This window comes from Gossypium hirsutum, chromosome D10 (genome assembly GCF_007990345.1).
Source record: "Gossypium hirsutum isolate 1008001.06 chromosome D10, Gossypium_hirsutum_v2.1, whole genome shotgun sequence".
Lineage (NCBI taxonomy): Eukaryota > Viridiplantae > Streptophyta > Magnoliopsida > Malvales > Malvaceae > Gossypium > Gossypium hirsutum.
The window spans coordinates 20,536,938-20,557,680 of record NC_053446.1 but is presented as its reverse complement, the minus strand read 5'-3'; the positions used below and the strand labels follow the sequence as shown (position 1 = coordinate 20,557,680).

The 20,743-nt window shown below is 36.2% G+C and overlaps 1 non-coding gene across 1 annotated transcript; it reads left to right on the top strand.

Moving 5' to 3' along the window:
• Window positions 1-17,789: 17,789 nt before the first annotated feature.
• LOC121222732 (small nucleolar RNA R71) lies at window positions 17,790-17,896 on the top strand. Its single transcript, XR_005920101.1, has one exon. It is a non-coding gene; the product is annotated as a small nucleolar RNA R71 (small nucleolar RNA).
• The last annotated feature ends 2,847 nt before the right edge of the window (window positions 17,897-20,743 follow it).

Sequence of the window (20,743 nt, the reverse complement as noted above, 5' to 3'; positions counted from 1 at the left end):
AATAGTAAGCATAAAAAATGGTTACAAACATGAAAATAGTTTGGCACATCGTATTGGTCACAATTCTTCCCCCTTAATGACCTTTACTCGCTCACCACCTAATTTATCATTTCCTCACTTTCCTTGTCTCTCCAGATATAGGAAGTCATAGCATGACATAGTAACTATGGCTAGCCTTACAAGTTGTTGTTCACTAATGAATGAATTTCTCTTTATTTTTGTGACTTCGAGATTTTTCTCTTTTTCAATACATCTCACTCATGAATGCTTTTTTGCTAGTTTAAGATATTTTCTACTCGTACTAATTTCCTTTTTGGATTTTTCTTTTTGTTTCGCTCATTAGCCTATATCACACCAATTGCTCCATTTCATTATATTTTTACAAAATTTGCTATGATATATCTACTTAACCCTCAATACGTATGGCCAAACATCTATAATCGTGTAGTGCTGGACCAAAGAAAAAGGACAAATACAAATTAATGTTTTCACGTTTGGGGCTTGTAATGCGGGCCATCAAGAAGTGTTAACAAGCTCAAAAATTGGTACTAAAGGTGAAATATAAATAGGATAGCTTTTTGGCTCTAGATGTGTTCCAAACAATGCCTTAGGTCATCCCTCAATATCTCAACATGCACAAATTTAGTCCAACAAAGAAATACAAATTCAACCATTTATCATTCCTACTAGCATGATTGTTTCCTTGTATTTTCTATATCACTTGGTATAGTTGATTGCTTAATGCCTATTTACAGTGTAACATATAAAACTTAGTAGTCTAATAATAAAAAAATTAAAAGAACCTATCATTAGGCCAAATTTATTCATAAAAATAAGCAACCTATGTATATGCTCCTAACCAATCGCTTGTATTTCTACAAGCTCAAGCACACAAAAGACAAGAAAAATTAACGAAAAATTTTAAAATAAATTTCCTATTTTACCCCACACTCTTTAGTTGATAATGTGTCCTCAATGTGTAGCCCTTAAAAACATAAGGATAGAAGTTACCCGATTGATTGTGGTCGCTCCAATTACTAATGGTGGGTGCTTTCTCCTTTGGTCGTGTAAAGCTTAAATTGTTTATGTCTTCTTCGTGATGGATTCCTACATAGAAAACTTAAACAAAATACATCATACTAAAAATCTACTTATTAATCTTACTTCTACAAAGTCTAAATTAAAATCATCCAAAAATTAATACAAGTTTTCAAAAAAAAAAGTTCAATCATCCTCCTCAAAATTTATCTCCTTACTTTCGTTATCCTCATCATCCTCTTCGATGTTAAGCACTTCTTCTCCTTGCCCTGTATTTGCTGGCCCAAACATGTTAGGTGTATAATTGAGGACCTGGATGTTGCTTTGCCTCGCAAATTCTTGAAAAATTGGTCCCCGACCTTGTATCCACTGTATTATCCAATCAAGATTTGGATGACTATTTTCATTGATTTCTTATAGAGATCATGTCAAACTCTACGACGAAGCCGGTGTAGCAGTAGTTTCTTGTTGTCGCTTGTTCCAATGCTTTATTTGTTCAGCTCTCAACTCTACGTACTATTGGAACAAGGTGTCATTGATAATACTTTAGGAAGGTTTTATCGACTGCTTAGTGGATGTCATAGGTACACCAGCCTTTTTGCATAAAGTTGTCACTAGATGAGGACAGATGATGCCTACCTTCTAGCCACAAATGCATCTTTTCATGTTTCAATGGATCCATTTACTGATACATACCTATTTTTTCTGTAAAATGGCATAAAGTAACACGGCCCTGAAGGTATTAACGTTAGAAACATTTAAAGCATGTACTATTCTCGTACACACAAATTAGATCCACATCTTAGCCTCTAAAAACATAATAGCTTAATGAATGGATACAAGAACATTGGTAGCTGAATGATATTTCCGTTGACCCCTTATTTCAGTCAAAAAGTTTATAATGTTATCCATATCTATGTCCCAGAAGTATTCTAAATCAATTTCATCAATAAAATCATTTTTATAGTATGGAGCATTATAAAAGTCACAAATTATTCGAGGGTGTAACACCCCAAACCGGCCTAGACGTTATGGCCAATCTGGTATGTCACATTGGAGTGTCTCACAAGATTTAGACTTGTTGATAAAACTCGTTTCTTAAGTTTGGAAACCTCTTTAGTAATTTTTAACGAAACATTTAACCAAATGTTTACCTTATTAACTGATATTATTATATTAAGTTGATTTAAAACGCGGAAGCATTTGAAAACTCTAACGTTTAAAACTCGTGTCTTTGAAAACGATAATTATGTTAAAGTTCGTCATCTCCTAATCTAGCAGTTTAAAATATTCAAGGAAAAACCCAATTAAAAATTTAAAACCCAAATTAAAGGCCTTATTACAAAAACAAAACCCAATATATAAACTAAGTTAAAATAAAAGCAAATGTAATAGCAGCAGTAGTGTGGCCACCTCCGAGTCCCTCACAGCACCGAATCGTCTATGGCTAAGGATTACCTGCACAATTAAAAATAGAGGGTGATTTTACAAAAACTCAATGTGTAATCCTCTACCAAACAGTCTGCCTACAATATGCAGTAACAGTCTAAGCCTGAGCCCTATTCAGTAGCAGCACAGTGTGGGTCTTAGCCCATTACAGTAACAGTGTGTGGGCCTTAGCCCAATACAGTAACAGTGTGGGCCTTAGCCCAAAACAGTAATCAGAATAATGCAGTGATGTAACCTATCCATCCCATCCCATCCCATCCCAATCCAACCAACACACCACTCCGTACCACCAACACACCATGTGGGGATAAAATCGACCCACCCAGCCAACACACTAATATCGCAGTAAAGCTGCTAGTAATAATAACTCAGCAAAGCTGCCAATAACAGTAACACAGCAATGCTGTCAGTAACAGTGTATGTGGCATAGCCACCAGTACAATATACTTCCCCTATATCAGAATCACAACCCCATGCAGCATGTCATGCCATAAATCATACGTGTATGCAATATGTCATACTCGGTAACAGTCATATATACATCAAAAAACAAATCTGTCACACATAGCATATGGCCATAACAGTCATATCATCTCCTAGGGGTATAATGGTCATTTTACCCTACAGGGTTATTTCAATAATTTTATCCTTCGAGGGTATTTCAGTCAGTTTATCCTCGAGGGTATTTCAGTCATTTTACCTTTTGGGGGTATTTCGATTATTTTACCCTTCGAGGGTATTTCGGTTATTTTACCATTCGAGGGTATTTCGATCATTTTACCTTTCGAGGGTGTTTCGGTCATTTTACCCTTCAAGGGTCTTTCGGTCATTTTACCTTTCGAAGGTATTTCAATTATTTTACCCTTCGGGGGTATTTCGGTTATTTTACCCTTCGAGGGTATTTCAATCAGTTTACCTTTCGGGGGTATTTCGATCATTTTACCCTTCGAGGGTATTTCGGTCATTTTACCTTTCGAGGGTATTTCAGTCATTTTAGGCCTATTACGGCCTAAGCTCATGAAATCGCTCATAGAGGCCTCAATAGTCCACCACCGAGTTACGTGGGCTCGGTATACCATACGAGCGTTCGCACACCCATGTGGTCTCAGTGCCATCTTTTTCGACTTTTCGACTTTTGCCGATTTGCAGTTGAGAGAGGGTGTGATTACACACCTGCTTACGAGAAGAGTACTATTTCCACGAATGCCCACCTAGAAAGAAACATGTCCCACAGTTAGTTCATAACCGTTAGGGTACAACGCCCTCTTAAAAGTACTTAAACCAAAGCACCCTCCTTACCTTGATTAAATGTTGAAGCCAAGATTGATTATTTCAACAACTTGCAAACCACCACTCCTCGAAGGAACCCTAAAACCGTAATGAGCAACACCAAAAAAAAAAGAAAACAACCAAAAGCAATCAAAGGTTAAGGAAGAAGAGTATGTGATTTTGAACAAGGAAGGAGAAGAACAAATATGCTCAAGTGATAAGTAAAACCACATACCAAAAGGCAGAAACCTGTAGCATAGAAACAGCAAGAAGCAGTAGAGAGGATCAACGTAGAGAACGATACAATGATTGGGTAATGTTCGGCTAAAAGATAAGAAAGGAGAAAACCTAACAAGGACAAACCGAAGAAATCAAAGAGATTATTCGGCCAAAGAAGAAAAAAGAGAAGAGAAGAAAGGTTCAGCCAGAAGAAAAGAGAACAGGATAAGAGAGTAAAAAGAGGATTCGACAATGGGGAAAAAGAGAGAGGAAAAAATAGAAAAGAAAAGAAAAGTGATCAACCCCAAGATTTACTTCCGAAAACTAGGCAAAAAGAAATCAGCACCAGGACTAAAATGTGAAACCTGAAACTCACTGAAATCAAAGAAACTGAGAGGGAAACACCAAAGAAAACTGAAACCCAAAACCTTTAGTGTTAAGTGACTAAATTCGGCACAAACACCCTCCCTTATCCGAATTCTCTCTGTTGGAAAACCCTAAACGGCATACACTCACCCTCTCATTAAATTCCTTAATTTCTCTACAAATCTCTCCCCTTATCCCTTCTTGATTCACTCCTCCCAATCACAATCCCACTATTCTCTCCATGATTCACTCCTCCATTCAAATTCCACAGTATTTCAGTCAAACTCTACCACATCACTGCATAGGTGATAAAAATAAACACTCCATAGTGCAGCTCAGGACTTAAACCTCAAACCTTAAAAGTACTTCACACGCCACTTACCACTAGACCACTAGGCTCTTTTTGTCATAAAATAATCACAAATATTAATAAGGCCTATATACCAGCGTCCAGGTTCATTTAAGGGAAAAACTAAAAATTTTCCTAAGGCCAAGACTTGAACCCAGGCTTCTCAAACACTCTCAAACACACCCAAATTAGTTAACCACTAAAGCAAACAAGCAATTTGTGACAAAACATGCAAAAGAATTAAAGACTTAAATTTTGGAGCGTTACAACTCTACCCCCTTAACAAAATTTCGGCCTTGAAATTTACCTGGTCAGAAAAGATAAGGGTGCTATTGTCACATCGGCTCTTCGGGTTCCTACGTGGCTTCTTCTAAATTGTGATTACGCCAAAGAACCTTGACTAGAGGAATAGATTTCTTCCTCAGTACCTAAACCTCACGATCCAAAATTTGCACTGGGTCCTCCTCGAAGGTCAGATCTGGCCTAACCTCGATCTCCTTAACTAATACTATGTGTGTGGGATCAGAGCGATAACTCTTTAAGATGGAGACGTGGATCATATCGTGAATCCGGTCTAATTCTGGAGGTAAATCAAGTTGATAGGCAATCGATCCCACACGCTTCAGTATACGGTAAGACCCAATGAACCTTGGGCTAAGCTTACCCTTCCAGCCAAACCTCATTATCATTTTCCAAGGGTAAGAAAAATGTAGTCCCCCACAGAATACTCAATCTTTTGGTGTTTAAGATCTGCGTAAGACTTCTGCTTATCAGATGCTTCCTTTAATCGGTCTCGAATAAGTTTTACCTTCTCTTTGGTATTAGAAACCAACTCTGGCCCCAAAACTTACCGCTCGTCCAACTCATTCCAACAGGTACGAGTATGACACCTACGACCATATAATGCTTCGTACGGTGCCATTTGAATACTGGAGTGGTAGCTATTATTATATGCAAACTTTACTAGCGGAAAATAATCTTCCTAGTTGCCTCGGAAATCCATTGCACAACACCTTAACATATCCTCCAATATTTGAATCACCCTCTCTGACTGACCATCTATTTGGGGATGATATGGAGTACTAAAGTCTAGTCTAAAACCCAAAGCGTCGTGTAATTTCTTCTAAAATTGATACGTAAAGTGAGGATCTTTGTCCGATATAATAGAAATTGGTTCCCCATGCAGTCTTACAATCTCTGCCACATATAATTTAGCCAACTTCTGCAAAGAGTAATCAGTACGAACTGGTATGAAGTGGGTAAATTTAGTCAATCGATCTACAATAACCCATACCGAATCCATCTTAATAGGCGTTAAGGGCAGCCCACTCATAAAATCCATGGTTACTCTCTCTCATTTCCAAAGTGGAATCTTAACTGGCTGTAATAACCCTGAAGGTAACTGATGTTCAGCCTTCACTTGCTGACAAGTTAAACACTTACCTATGAAATCAGTTACTTCACGTTTCAGTCCTAGTCACTAGTACAACTCACGAAGATATCGATACATTTTATTCCCACCTAGATGTATAACATAAGGACTACTATGCGCCTCTCGCAGTATAGACTACCTCAAATCATTATTTCTCAGTACACAAACCCTCTCGCGGAAGCACAGTACTCCTTCACTATTTAACCTAAAATTTGAAGTTTTGCCATTCTCAACCTGACGAAAACGAGGAACCAGTGACTCATCTAACAACTGTTTACCCTTAATCTATTTAGTCCATGTCGGTCTAGCTTGCAACTCAGCCAACAAACTACCATCATCAAACAAATTGAGATGAGCAAACATCACTCTCAATTCAGATACAGCCCTACGGCACAAAACGTCAGCTACTAGCATATTCAATCAAGCAATCATAATCCTTAAGCAACTCTATCCATCTTTGCTGCCTAAGATTCAACTTTTTCTGAATGAGGAGATACTTAAGACTCTTGTGATCTGTGTAGATAGTACACATCTCACTGTAGAGATAATGCATCCAAATTTTCAGTGTGAATACCACCACAAATAACTCCAAATCATGAGTAGGATAATTTGCCCCATGAGGATTAAGCTGACGAGATGCATAAGCAACCACCTTACCCTCCTATATCAGCACACAACCCAAACCAACATGTCATGCATCACTGTAGACAGTGAATTCCTTCCCAAACTCTGGCTGTATTAAGACAAGGTCCTCAGTCAAAACTTTTTTCAATTTCTCAAAACTTTCTTGTTGCTTATCAGTCCAGTTAAACGGTACCCCTTTACGCAGCAACTTAGTCAGAGGTGTAGTAATTAAGGAAAACCCCTCAACAAAACGTCTCTAATACCCTGCCAGACCCAGAAAGCTTCGAATATTAGATATGGTCTTAGATGGTTTCCAATCCAGTACAGCTTCAATTTTTCTAGGATCCACCCTAATCCCCTCGACAGATACCACATGACCCAGAAATGTCACTTCTCGTAGCCAAAACTCACATTTGCTGAACTTAACATAGAGTTGTTTCTCCCTTAAAATATACAGAACAATTGGAGATGTGCATAATGCTTATCCTTGGTTCTCGAATACACCAAGATATCGTTTATGAATACCACCATGAATCGATCCAAGTAGGGCTGAAATACTCGGTTTATTAGGCCCACGAAGGTAGCTGGTGCATTCGTCAGCCCAAACAGCATTACTAGGTACTTGTAATGACCATAACGAGTCCTAAACGCAGTCTTATACACATCAGCCTCCTTAACTCTCAACTGATGGTACCCAGAATGAAGATCTATTTTGGAAAAAATCGAATCTCCTTGCAACTGATCAAATAAATCATCTATCCTCGACAAAGGATACTTATTCTTGATAGTCAGTTTATTCCATTACCGATAGTTGATGCACATACGCATAGTCCCATCCTTCTTCTTAACGAACAAAACTGGTACTCCCCACGGAGACACACTAGGTTGAATGAATCTTCGATCCAATAGTTCTTGGATTTGATCTTTTAATTCCACCAGCTCCTTCGGTGCCATCCTATAAGGGGCGATAGACACTAGAGTCGTTCCTGGCGAAAGCTCAATTCCAAATTCAACTTCGTCGCTTGGAGGCAACCCAGGGAGCTCATCAGAAGAAACATCAGAAAAATCTTTAATAGTTCTGATATCTTCAACAGAAGGACCCTCAGAATCAGATAAACCAACATAAGCTAGAAACGCCTCATAACCCTTGCGAACTAGTTTTTTGGCCCTTAATGCAGAGATCACATTAGACAAAAAATCCTTTCGCTCCCCAATCACAGCCACCTCCTCATCCTCAATAGTCTTTAACACTATATGCTTAGCAGTACAATCCAAACTTGCACTGTGTTTAACCAACCAATCCATCCCCAAGATTAGGTCGAATATACCAAACACTAGCTCCATTAAATTCGCTAGAAATATAACTCCTTGAACCTGTAGGGGTACATCTCTGAACAACTTGTCTACCTTTATTGATTGTCCCAATGGACTTAACACAGTCATCTTATTAACAGTACTCTCACACATGATACCTAAGGTGCCAGACACAGTACATGCAATGAATGAATGTGTAGACCTTATATCAATTAAAGCACTGTAAGGTACATTATGAATTAGAAACGTACCAGTTATAACATCTGGAGCGTCACCATCCTCTTGGTGACGAGCAACATAAACCAGTGCTGGCTGTCTTACCTCACTATTACCAACACCTCTGCCAAACTTACCACGACCTCGTCCCACACCATTACCACCTCTAACATGCCCACGACCTCTAGATGGCTGCTGACCACCTCTAACTGGTTGAACAAAACCCTGACCTGCAGCTTGCATCTGAATAGGCCTCTAGAGACAATCCTTAACTTGATGCTCCTTAGACCCACATTTGAAACATGCCCCAATCTTCTTCCAAAACTCATCCAGATGATATCTCCTACAAGCAGCACAAGGCTGAGGTTTTGCAACAAAAACCCCAGCTCAAACTGGCCCATCAAACCTGACCTTCTTTTTAGGCATTCTAGAAGAACTTGAGGGCTCTGAATCCGTCTTAAACCTGCCCTTATCTTTATCACGGTTCTGGCGCTCAGAGCGCTTTACATCTTCGGTGATTTTTTCCTTTTCTACTAGGGCAGCAAAATCTCGCTCCCTCTGTGGAGCTATCAAGACTCGCAACTCGTCCCGGAGGCCATCCTCAAATCGCACACAGCGTTCATATTCAATCGCCACTATCCCACAAGCATAGCGACTCAGTCTTAGGAACTCTGGCTCATATGCAGCCACAGTTTTATTCCCTAGAACCAAACTCAAGAATTCATTTCTTCGGGCGTCCACATAACTTGCACCTGTATACTTTCCTTAAAATGCCGACTTAAAGAAATCCCACGTTAACCGATCAGCCTGAGTACCTTCTCTCACAGTAAGCCACCACTGATAGGCTTCATCTCACAGTAAAGACACTGCACCTTTTAGCTTTTGCTCAGAAGTGCAATCAAGGTCATCCATTATTCTCTATGTGGCTTCCAACCAGTATTTAGCCACATTAGGGGCTACTCCAGAAACACCCCTGAAAATTTTTGCTCCATTTGACCGCAGTCGTTTTGAAATTGACCCATGACCCATAGCACCTGTACTGGTCTCTGCGACCCTTTCCAGAATACGAAGCATAGCCTGAGATAGTGCATCATCACCAGCCGCTCGATCGAATAATCCTGTCTCGGTCATTAGTGAAGTTGGTACTTCCCTAGCCCCAACATTAGGCTTGTGGCCTGACGCCGAAGACCCAGCCCTAGCCTCTACCATGGCCTCGTGTACCCCTTCTACGAGTACCTCTAGCGCTCATATTGAATAATGTCTAATTTGTTTACGAAGTTTTATGCATTAGTTTACGATTCTAGTAATTATTAACAAATGTCTTATGAAAAAGCAGTAATCAGAGTCTGTTTTCGTAATTTAAGAGTCTCCCTACAGTTTCTAATTTTCTATAATCTAATATTTTCAGTAATCTCTTAATATATTTCAGTTTAAGAAGTCTACGGTATATAGAAACTTACAGATTCAGCGCTGGAGACTTGTGTGCCACACTTGTAACCTTAAAAATAATTCAAAATAGTTTTCCATAAATTCCAAATATTTTTTTCAAAACCCATTCCACAGCGGAGTTTTGCAACCTGACTCTAATACCACTAAATGTAACACCCAAACCCAGCCTAGACGTTATAGCCGTATCTGGTGTGGCACATTAGAGTGTCTCTCAAGATTTAGACTTGTTGATAAAACTCGTTTCTTAAGTTTGGAAACCTTTTTAGTAACTTTTAACGGAACATTTAACCAAATGTTTACCTTATTAACTGATATTATTATATTAAGTTGATTTAAAATGCGGAAGCATTTGAAAACTCTAACGTTTAAAACTCGTGTCTTTGAGAATGATACTTATTTTAAAGTTCGTCATCTCCTAATCTAGCAGTTTAAAATATTCAAGGAAAAACCCAATTAAAAATTTAAAACCCAAATTAAAGGACTTATTACAAAAACAAAACCCAATATATAAACTAAGTTAAAATAAAAGCAAATGTAACAGCAGCAGTAGTATGGCCACCTCCGAGTCCTTCGCAGCACTGAATCATCTATGGCTAAGGATTACCTGCACAGTTAAAAGGAGAGGGTGAGTTTACGAAAACTAAGTGTGTAATCCTCTACCAAACAGTCAGCATACAATATGCAGTAACAGTCTAGGCCTGAGCCCTATTCAGTAGCAGCACAATGTGGGTCTTAGCCCATTACAGTAACAGTGTGTGGGCCTTAGCCCAATATAGTAATAGTATGGGCCTTAGCCCAAAGCAGTAATTAGAACAATGCAGTAATGTAACCCATCCCATCCCATCCCATCCCAATCCAACCAACACACCACTCCATACCACCAACACACCATGTGGGGATAAAGTTGACCCACTTAGCCAACACACCAATAGCGCAACAAAGTTGCCAGTAATAATAACGCAGCAAAGTTGCCAGTAACAGTAACGTAGCAATGCTGCCAGTAACAGTGTATGTGTCATAGCCACCAGTACAGTATACTTCCCCTATATCAGAATCTCAACCCCATGCAACATGTCATGTCATAAATCATACGTGTATGCAGTATGTCATACTCGGTAACAGTCATATATATATCATAAAGCAAATCAGTCATACATAGCATATGGCCATAAAAATCATTTCATCTCCTAGGGGTATAATGGTCATTTTACCCTATAGGGGTATTTCAGTAATTATAAACTTCGAAGGTATTTTGGTCATTTTACCTTTTAAGGGTATTTCAATCAATTTACCCTTCGAGGGTATTTCAGCCATTTTACCCTTCGAGGCTATTTCGATCATTTTACCCTTCGAGGCTATTTCAATCATTTTACTCTTTGAGGGTATTTTGATCATTTTACCCTTTAAGGGTATTTCGGTCATTTTACCCTTCGAGGGTATTTCGATCATTTTACCCTTTGGGAGTATTTCGATCATTTTACCTTTCGAGGGTATTTCGATCATTTTACCCTTTAGGGGTATTTTGGTCATTTTACCCTTCGCGGGTTTTCCGGTCATTTTACGCCCATTACAGCCTAAGCCCATGAAACCACTCACGGAGGCCTCAATAGTCTACCACCGAGTTACGTGGGCTCGATAAACCACACGAGCATTCAGAAGCCAATATAGTCTCAGCGCCGTCTTTTCTGGCTTTTCGGCTTTTCTGATTTACAGTTGAGAGAGGGTGTGATTACACACCTGTTTACGATAAGAGTACTATTTCCACGAACGCCCACCTAGAAACAAACATGTCCCACACTTTGTTCATAACCGTTAGGGTACAATGCCCTCTTAAAAGTACTTAAATCAAAGCACCTTCCTTACCTTGATTGAATGTTGAAGCCAAGATTGATTATTTCAACAACTTGCAAACCATCACTCCTCGAAGGAACCCTAAAACCGCAACGAGCAACACCAAAAAAAGAAGAAAACAACCAAAGTTAAGGAAGAAGAGTATTCGGTTTTGAACGAGAAAGGAGAAGAACAAATATACTCAAGTGATAAGTAAAACCACATACCGAAAGTCAGAAACCTGCAGCACAGGAACGACAAGAAATAGCAGAGAGGATCAACGTAGAGAACGATACAATGATTGGGTAACGTTTGGCTAAAAGATAAAAAAGGAGAAAAACTGAAAAAGACAAATCGAAGAAATCAAAGAGATTATTCGGCCAAAGAAAAAAAAAGAAAAGAGAAGAAAGGTTCGGCCATAAGAAAAGAGAATAAGAAAAGAGAGTAAAAGGAGGATTTGGAAATAGGGAAAAAATAGAGGAAAAAACAAAAAATAAAAGAAAAGTGATCAACCCCGATATGTACTTTCGAAAACTAGGCAAAAAGAAATCGGTACCAAGACTAAAACGTGAAACCCGAAACTCACCGAAATCAAAGCAAACTGAGAAAGAAACACCAAAGAAAACTGAAACTAAAAACCTTTCATGTTAAGTGACTAAATTCGACACAAGCACCCTCCCTCAGTTGAATTCTCTCTGTTGGAAAACCCCAAACGGCACACACTCCCCCTTCTCATCAGATTCCTTAATTTTCTCTACAAATCTCTTTTCCTTTATCCCTCCTTGATTCACTCCACCCAATCACAATCCCACTATTCTCTCTATGATTCACTCCTCTATTCAAATTCCACAGCATTTCAGTTAAACTCTACCACCTCACTGCACAGGTGATAAAAATAAACATTCCACAGTGCAGGTCAGGACTCGAACCTTAGACCTTAAGAGTACTTCACACGCCACTTACCACTGGACTACTAGGCTCTTTTTGTCATAAAATAATCACAAATATTAATAAGGCCTATATACCAGCGTCCAGGTTCATTTAAGGGAAAAACTAAAATTTTTTCCAAGGCCAAGACTTGCAGGCTCCTCAAACACTCCCAAACACACCCAAATTACTTAACCACTGAAGCAAACAAGCAATTTGTGACAAAATATGAAAAAGAATTAAAAACTTAAGTTTTGGGGTGTTATGGAGGGGTTACTTGCACTTCTTTCCCTCACATAAGTATTAGCTCCCACATATGGCCTTCAATGTTTCTAGACTCGTGATCCTGTAGGGATGCATAAAATTCTTAAATAATAGGGACCACAACACTATCTTTAGGGACCAAAAACATTCCCACCTGTGATATCTAACTAAAGGTCATATTTCCTTACACAAAATCATGGGTTTATCAAATCCCCTCTTTTGAATAAATGTTTTTCCTTGAAGTTCATTAAAATATTTTTCAACATTCAGATTTGGAAAGGTAGAGGGATTTTGAACCATCGATGACTCTGTTTCCATAGTTCGCCTAACTTTCCTAAGAGGCATGATATTTCAATCCTAATGAAGTACTAAGCAAACAATTCAATGGCACAATAAAAAGTTGAATTTAGGAACCCTTAACCTTAAATATATAGTTAAAGTTTAGAGATATTCTTGTTCCTTGTTGCACCGATGTTGATTGCAGACTTTATAAAGAGGAAATAGAATGTTTAAGATATTGGGGGTTTAGGTTTTAAGTGTTTTGAGAATTATTTTTCAAAATATGAAAGAAAGAGAGGTTAGGCTAGGTTTAATAAGAGAGTTATCTGATCGTAGGTAAGAAAATAAGTCTTTTAAAGGGTTAAACCATTGGGTTACGTGAATGGGTCAGGTTGACCCTGTAGAAAATTTCAGCGATGTCGCGACAGATCTTCTAGTTTGGAGATTTGGGAAAAATGCTCCCCATGTCGCGACATAGGACTATGGTGTCGCGTTATTGAATTGGTTTCTTCAATTCCTACATTCTACACAAAAGGTCAACCCAACTTTCCATCTTAAAGATGCATTGATGTCAAAATAAACATATATAAAATAAAAGTTAACATCTAAACTATATGGTTAGTTAAATATACAAAACTTTAAAAAAATAAGCAACAATTCAAATAAATTTTAAGTTTTACTACCATATTCATCTGACAGTATCATCAATTCGCGTATGGGCAACTCTTTCATTCTATCAGTATTACTCTATCGCTCGTCGTGTCATTCCACTCTTTCCCGCTTGTCTCTTTCCTTGAACCTGTTTATTCTTTCTGTATTCATAAAAGGAAGTTTGTCCCTTGATACAGGATTGTTAGAAACATATAACTCTTCACATTGTTCCCCTAACTTACTCTCCTCATTTGATTGATGACCATATTTAAACGTTTCTGTCTCACCATTGATTTTTATAGTTAATTCATTTTTCTCTAAATCAATGGTGGACCTAGAAGTGGCCAGGAAATGTCCACCTAATAAGATCGGTATCTCACGATCTTTTTCAAAATTAAGTACCACAAAATCTACAGGGATAATAAGACTTCACACTTTCAGATGTATTGAAGACCTCTTAGCCAACTATAATGTTATTTAAGTAGTTTTCAAATCCCCTAACTTGAGTTTTTCAAAAATCGATAGAGGCATTAAATTAATATTAGCTCCTAGATCACATAAAGCTCTATTAAAATGATGCTTCCTATCTTTATGGGAATAGTAAATATTCCTGAGTGGTTTAGTTTTGGAGGCACCTGTCTTGAAAAAATTACACTACAAGAAGCGATTAAGTTAACTTGTTATGCTACCTTAATTTTCTTACGCCTCGCTGTCATTTCCTTTAAAAACATGCCGTACTTGGGAACCTTCTCAATTAACTCAAGTAAAGGTAGATTAACATTTACTGTTTTAAATAGGTTCAAGAAACTTAGAAATTCATCCTCATCCCTCTTTTTCTTTTCCTCAAGTCTCGAAGGGAATGAGGTCTTTATGATTTCGGCATCTTTAGGTGTTTCTTTTTCTGGCTAAGACAATGTTGTCTTTGACTTTTCTGGCCTTGGTTCTTTTTCAGATTCTAAGAATTCCTCTCGAGGATCATTAGTATTCTCCACAACTCCCTCTAGAATAGGGTTTTCTAGGCTACTCAGTACTTTACCTGATCGAAGTGCTATCGATTTCACATGCTTTTTCCCTTCCCTCTGTGGATTGTCTTCTATATTCCTAGTGTGCCAAATTGTCTTTTGACGTCACCCATCATGCTAATCAATTGGCTCATTTCATCCTTAAGCTTAGTGTAATACCCCGAAAATTACTACAGTAAGAAAGTAAAATAATATCCTTGATATAGTAAAATAAGGAAATAAAGTGATAAAAATGGTAATATTGAGTTATGTCAACATTGGGCAGTATATTATGACATATTAATTCAAGAAAAGATTAAATTGCAAAAGTGAGAAAAGTTTTGTTGCCCAAGAGTAAATACTCAAAATTTGAGGGGTTAAAGTGTAAATACGAAAAAGTTGAAGGACCAATAGTGTAAATATTTTAAGGGTGGAATAATTAAGAAACTAATGAAAATGGATGAATTAGGACCAAATTGAAAAGGTGAAGAATTTTGAGGGATTAAATTGCAATTTTACCAAATTAAGTGATGACTCAAGGATGGAATTTCAAAAGATTATAAAGGGCAAAATGATTAATAGAGAGAGAGAATTCTAGAAGGTAATGATGATGTTTGTGATATTTTTAATTAATTAATTAGATAAATGTTATTTAATTAATATTTTATTAAGATTTTTAGTATTATTTTATTATTAAATGATTAATATAAAAGGGACGAAAGATGATGATCATCATCTTTCCATTCAACCAACATTAGAAGAGAAGAGAAGAAAGAAAAATTTTCTTTCTTTACAATTTGGTCCTTTCACAAAAAATTCACTATTTTCACCTAAAAATCAAAATATTTCCATAGCTTCCAAGAGAGAAAAATAATAAGGAGACAATGGGGAGCTAGAATGTCAAGTTAGATTCAAGAAATAGAAGCTGGAGGAGAGAGAAAATCAAGTTAAAGATTGAAATCAATAGCACAAGGCAAGAACATTAAGATGTCAATATATTTTTAAGTTTGTTATTGTTGAAAAAGCATGGAAATGATGTTATAGTAGAGTTTTCTTAAATAATTTCTTATGTTCTTGATATATTAGTGAAGGGAAATAAGTCAAAATGAGGGGAAAATTATAGAGAAAGGGAATTAGGGAGTTATAAACTTAGTAATCAACATCTTGCACTAAAACAATTTTGGACAGTAGCAGTAGGTTAACTTTGAAAAATCACCATAAATTGTAGAAATTGAATTAGAGGATAAAAAAAATATGGAATTAAATATCATTAAGTATAGTTTCTCATAGAATAAATGGTGTAAGTAATGGAATTGTAAATCATGAGATATAATAAATTTTGTGAGACAAGGTCAGAATGAATTTGGTTCCCCTATTCTGACTTTGGAAAATCATAAAAAATTGAATAAAAATAATTAGAGGCTTAAATTTATATGTTTAAAATCCTAAATGAGTCTATTTTCAATAGAAACAAACAAAAACATTATCCAAATTTTTTACAAAGAGATAATTAATTTTTAGTGAAGAGGGTTGGAACTGTCAAATAGTGAAATAAGGGAAACTTTAAAGAATAAACTGTACTTATTGGCTAAACTAAAAATTTTGAAAATCTTATGATAAGAAGATATGTGAGTCTAGTTTAATAGGAATTTAGCGGATCTTAATTTGGAGTTCTGTAGCTTAAGGTATAAATAATTTAGTGACTATAACTCAAGTGGACAGCTTTGAATTAATATATAAATAAATGGTGGAATTATAGATAATGTTACATATAAGCATATTATACATTAAGGATGTGGAATGGAGAGGAGGAGGAGGAAAATATATGATTATTCAACTAGTATGATTTTTCATTAAAAATGGCTAATTTGCATGTTTTAGGTTTAGGAACTAAATTGAATAAAAGTAATATTTTAAGGGTAAATTTGTAAAAATGTCAAATAGTGACCAAATTGCATCAAATGAAATTTTTTATTATTTAAAGTAATAAATATAATGAAATATTAATTTATATCAAGATTGGGTAGAAATTTGAGGAAAATAGAAAATTACCAAATTGTCCTTGAATTTTGGTATTTCTACAATTTAGCCTGGTAAGTTCGTGTAACTTGAATTATATTATTAGATGATTAAAATATATATATTGGATTGAGAAATTGATTTGAATTGTTAACATGAGAAATTGTAAATTGAATGAAATGGAAATGAAGCTTTGAATTACATGAGTAAATATCGGGTCTCGTAGGCCCTATTTGTTATGAATATAATATTTTGAGGATATGTTGTAAAGAATTATAAAAGCACGTTAATAATTTAAAAGTTTTAATTTAAATGAAATTTTGTAACTTGGTTTAATACGTATGCAAATGTATGTCTTCTAGTAATGCCTCGTACCCTATTCTGGCGTCGAATATGGGTAAGGGGTGTTACAATGTGACATCGCTAGATTCGGTCATAACGTTTAGACTGGGTTTGGGGTGTTACACTTAATCAAGGTTCTTGTTGAGTTGGTGCACTCAGACTGCACTTGCTTGACATCAGTTCTCATTAAATGCATCTCTTTCTCCATTCTATCTAGTCGTTGACCACATGCAATTTGGTCACTATGGTTGGCCCTATCTTGAGGCTTATACAAATAAGAAGGTAAGTAATTAGTATTTTTATCTTGATTTGAACTGTTACCTCCTCCTTGGTTTCCTCCTCATCTCAGGTTTGGGTGATCCCTCTAGCTAGGATTTAATGTATTTGAATAAGAATTTTCACCTCGATTCCTAATGTAGTTATATTCTCAGCAGGATTATTGATATAATGGAAGAGTTACTTATCTCTTCCATGCATAGATGGTGTAGAAGCAGACTTAATACGGTTAAGTCTATCCACTATTTGCTGATACTTATCATCATCTAGTATAGCTTTGACCATAGTAGGTTTCTTGCCATATGTGAAGCATTTAATCGGCCACTGATAGGAGTTTAATGCCATATTTTCAATAATTCCGTACGTGTCCTAATACGTCCTGCTCATAAGGGCTCCTCCTGCTGCTCCGTCTAATCTAGATTGTGCAATTGCATCCAACCCATTATAAAATACATGCAGTCACATCTAATCAGGAAATCTATGGTGTGAACATTTTTGAATCAACATTTTGAAACGTTTTCATGCCTCATAGAAACTTTCTCCCTCTATCTGTCTAAAGACAACGATCTCTCTTCTTAGTTAAATTACTTTGTTGATTGGGAAAAACTTCTGTAAGAACTTTTTGACGAGTTCATCCCATGTCATGATAGACCCTAGTGCTTACAAGTATAACCAAGAAAAGGCGTTATGAATCAAGGAGAAGGGGAACAACCAAAGATAAATAGCGTCATCAGTGACCCCGTTATATTTAAAAGTATCATAGAGTTGCCCCTAAACTACAGATTATTCTAAATCACCTGAATCATAGCCGGTTTTAGTTGTAATCGCCAGCCTTGCTATACTTTAATGAACCGTGTCCAAGGTTGGTAAGGCATAATCCCTTACAGTTCTCTCGTTTCGAACCATATGTACGTTTGTGAGTAATAGTGGTGCTGGTAGATTTCCTAAAACATTATCTTCAGTGTCACCAAACAATGGATTTTCTTGTGGTACGTTACCTACAGCAGGTGGAGGATCTTGCCTCTGTTGCTGTTGTTGTTGCTGACGGTGATTTCTTCAAATTATTCTTTTTGGATCGATTGCTGCTACAATAGGTGTTCCCTTACTGCGAGTCATACACTATACCCAAAAAGAGGAGATTAGTAACAATAAATAAAATAAAATTGAATCAATAACCTACAAATTTTTTAATTATTCTATTACGTGCAAAAATGAAAATTAACCTAGTGACATTGCCTCCCTAGCAACGACGCCAACAACTTGACTGCTTATGGACGTACTAATGTCCAGAGTATGAATACTGCAATAAGATATAGAATGACAAGGCAGTATCCGCAAGTATACAGGTCAAGTTGTAATATAGTTTTACAACAAAGTAGGTTAGTACTCCGAGCATTGTACCTAAGGGAAGCAAGTGCTAGATCAATTCTAACCTAAACACTAAAATATCTAATTAGTACTTTTAAATAAATTATAGCATGAAAGCATAAAGAATGTTTTAATGGTTTTCGTAATACTAAACTAAGATAATATAAAATAAATAAAACTCAAGAGGTAAAAGAGTAGAGTAAATCAAATCCCGATTATAGGTGATTAACTCGCATCGATAATCCCCATCAACTGTTGCTTCGGGTTCCTCGTCAATCAAATAGTCACTACCCTAGCAGGATCTTTCGATATTCCACTAGCATAACATGTCACCAAGAATTACTTTTCTTTCAACCTTAGAGTCTAGACTAGATTAGGGTGAACTTGTTCATGAATGGGCAATACCAAATTTGGGTTAATTCCCACCTTGCAGACTTTCCGGGGTTGTCAGCCCAGGGTTTGTTTCATGTTCTTCCTTTCCCAAATAGTTGACCTGTTGAGTGACCCTACAAAATAGTTAACAGATCATACCTCAACTCGCTAATCCCGCATAGAGGGATTAGTTCCTCATGGTTTTCATAAACAACATGGAATAGATGGAAGAATTATTCATAATAAATTAAGAAAGTAAAGAGTTTAAGAAAAGCCTAATTGATATTGATAATAAATGGGAATCCATAGAAGTTGATCTCCTCCAAAAATTAGATCTCTTGAAAGAAAATAAAGAACAAATAAACTAAACCCTAAAAAACCTAAGAAAATATGTAACAACCTATTTTTCAGTAGTGTCAGAAACGGTGGTTCGGGGCCACAAATTTGATGAGTGAGTTCGTAAATATTATTATTTAATATTTATGAGTCAAGTATAGAATTACATCTAAATTTGATTGAATGATATTTATTAATTGAACAAATAATTAGGTTCAAGTGGTACGTCTTAAAAGTCCAGTGGTTTTAGAAAAGGAGGTATTGAGACCTTGTTTCTATAAAACGAGCTCGTAAATATTTTTTAAAATATTTACAGAGTGTTATTAAGGTCGTATTAAAGTTTGGTTAAGAAATTTTAACGATTAGCTAGTTAATTAATTAAAAGGACTAATTTGTAGAAGCTACAAAACTAAGTTTCTTATAGTAAAAGGTGCTAATCTAATAAGGAAACAAGACTTGATGGCCTTATTTGGTAATTATACTCTTGGTGGTGTTAGTGGACGGTTTTGGGTAAAAGAATTAAGTAATTTAAAGGTTTACACAAAGGGTATTTTAGTAAATTGATGAATAAGCATAAAATTAACAAGCCAACTATCATCATCTCCCCCATTTCACCATTTCATGACTGAGATCACCATAGCTAAAAGGTGGAGAATCGACAAAGATAGTATTTCATTCATGGTATGGTGTTTTTGCCCCGCTTTTATTAACTCTTATGTTCTTTATATCGTATTAGCTTATTCTAGTTAGCCCGAGGGTTAATTTGTAAAGTTGTTAAAAAATTAGGGACTTACCATGACAGTTTTAGCATGTGTTTTAAATTTAGATGATGGATTATTAAATTCAGTTGCTAAATAAATAATTTTTGTTAAGCGATTTTTGATAATTTTAATGTTTAGGTATTAAATTGTAAAAACAGTAAAATTTAAGGTAAATATTATGAAATTATGATAAAAATGGGCTGATATGGCACCCTAGGAAAATTGGCTAACATGAATTTTAGCTAAAAATGATAAATTTGTAAGTTTCAAGTTTAGAGACTAAATTGTATAAAAGTTAAAATATTGGGGGTAAATTTGTAAATTGTTAATGGAAGGGTTTATTGCGTAAAACTACTTTTTAGAATGCTAGAAATGTATTAATTGGGTTGAATTATTATTTAGATCAAGAAATGTCGTAATCGAATTTAAATCGAGGAAAAGCTAAAGTTTCGGGCTAGTTGTCGACTTCGTTTTAGTAATTGTTTTAGTCAAGGTAAGTTTGTGTAAGGATTTGAAATCATTATTTTCTATTTTGAATGAATGTAAATAGATATTTAAGGTATGTTTATATTAAATTGATAAAGGTGTGGTA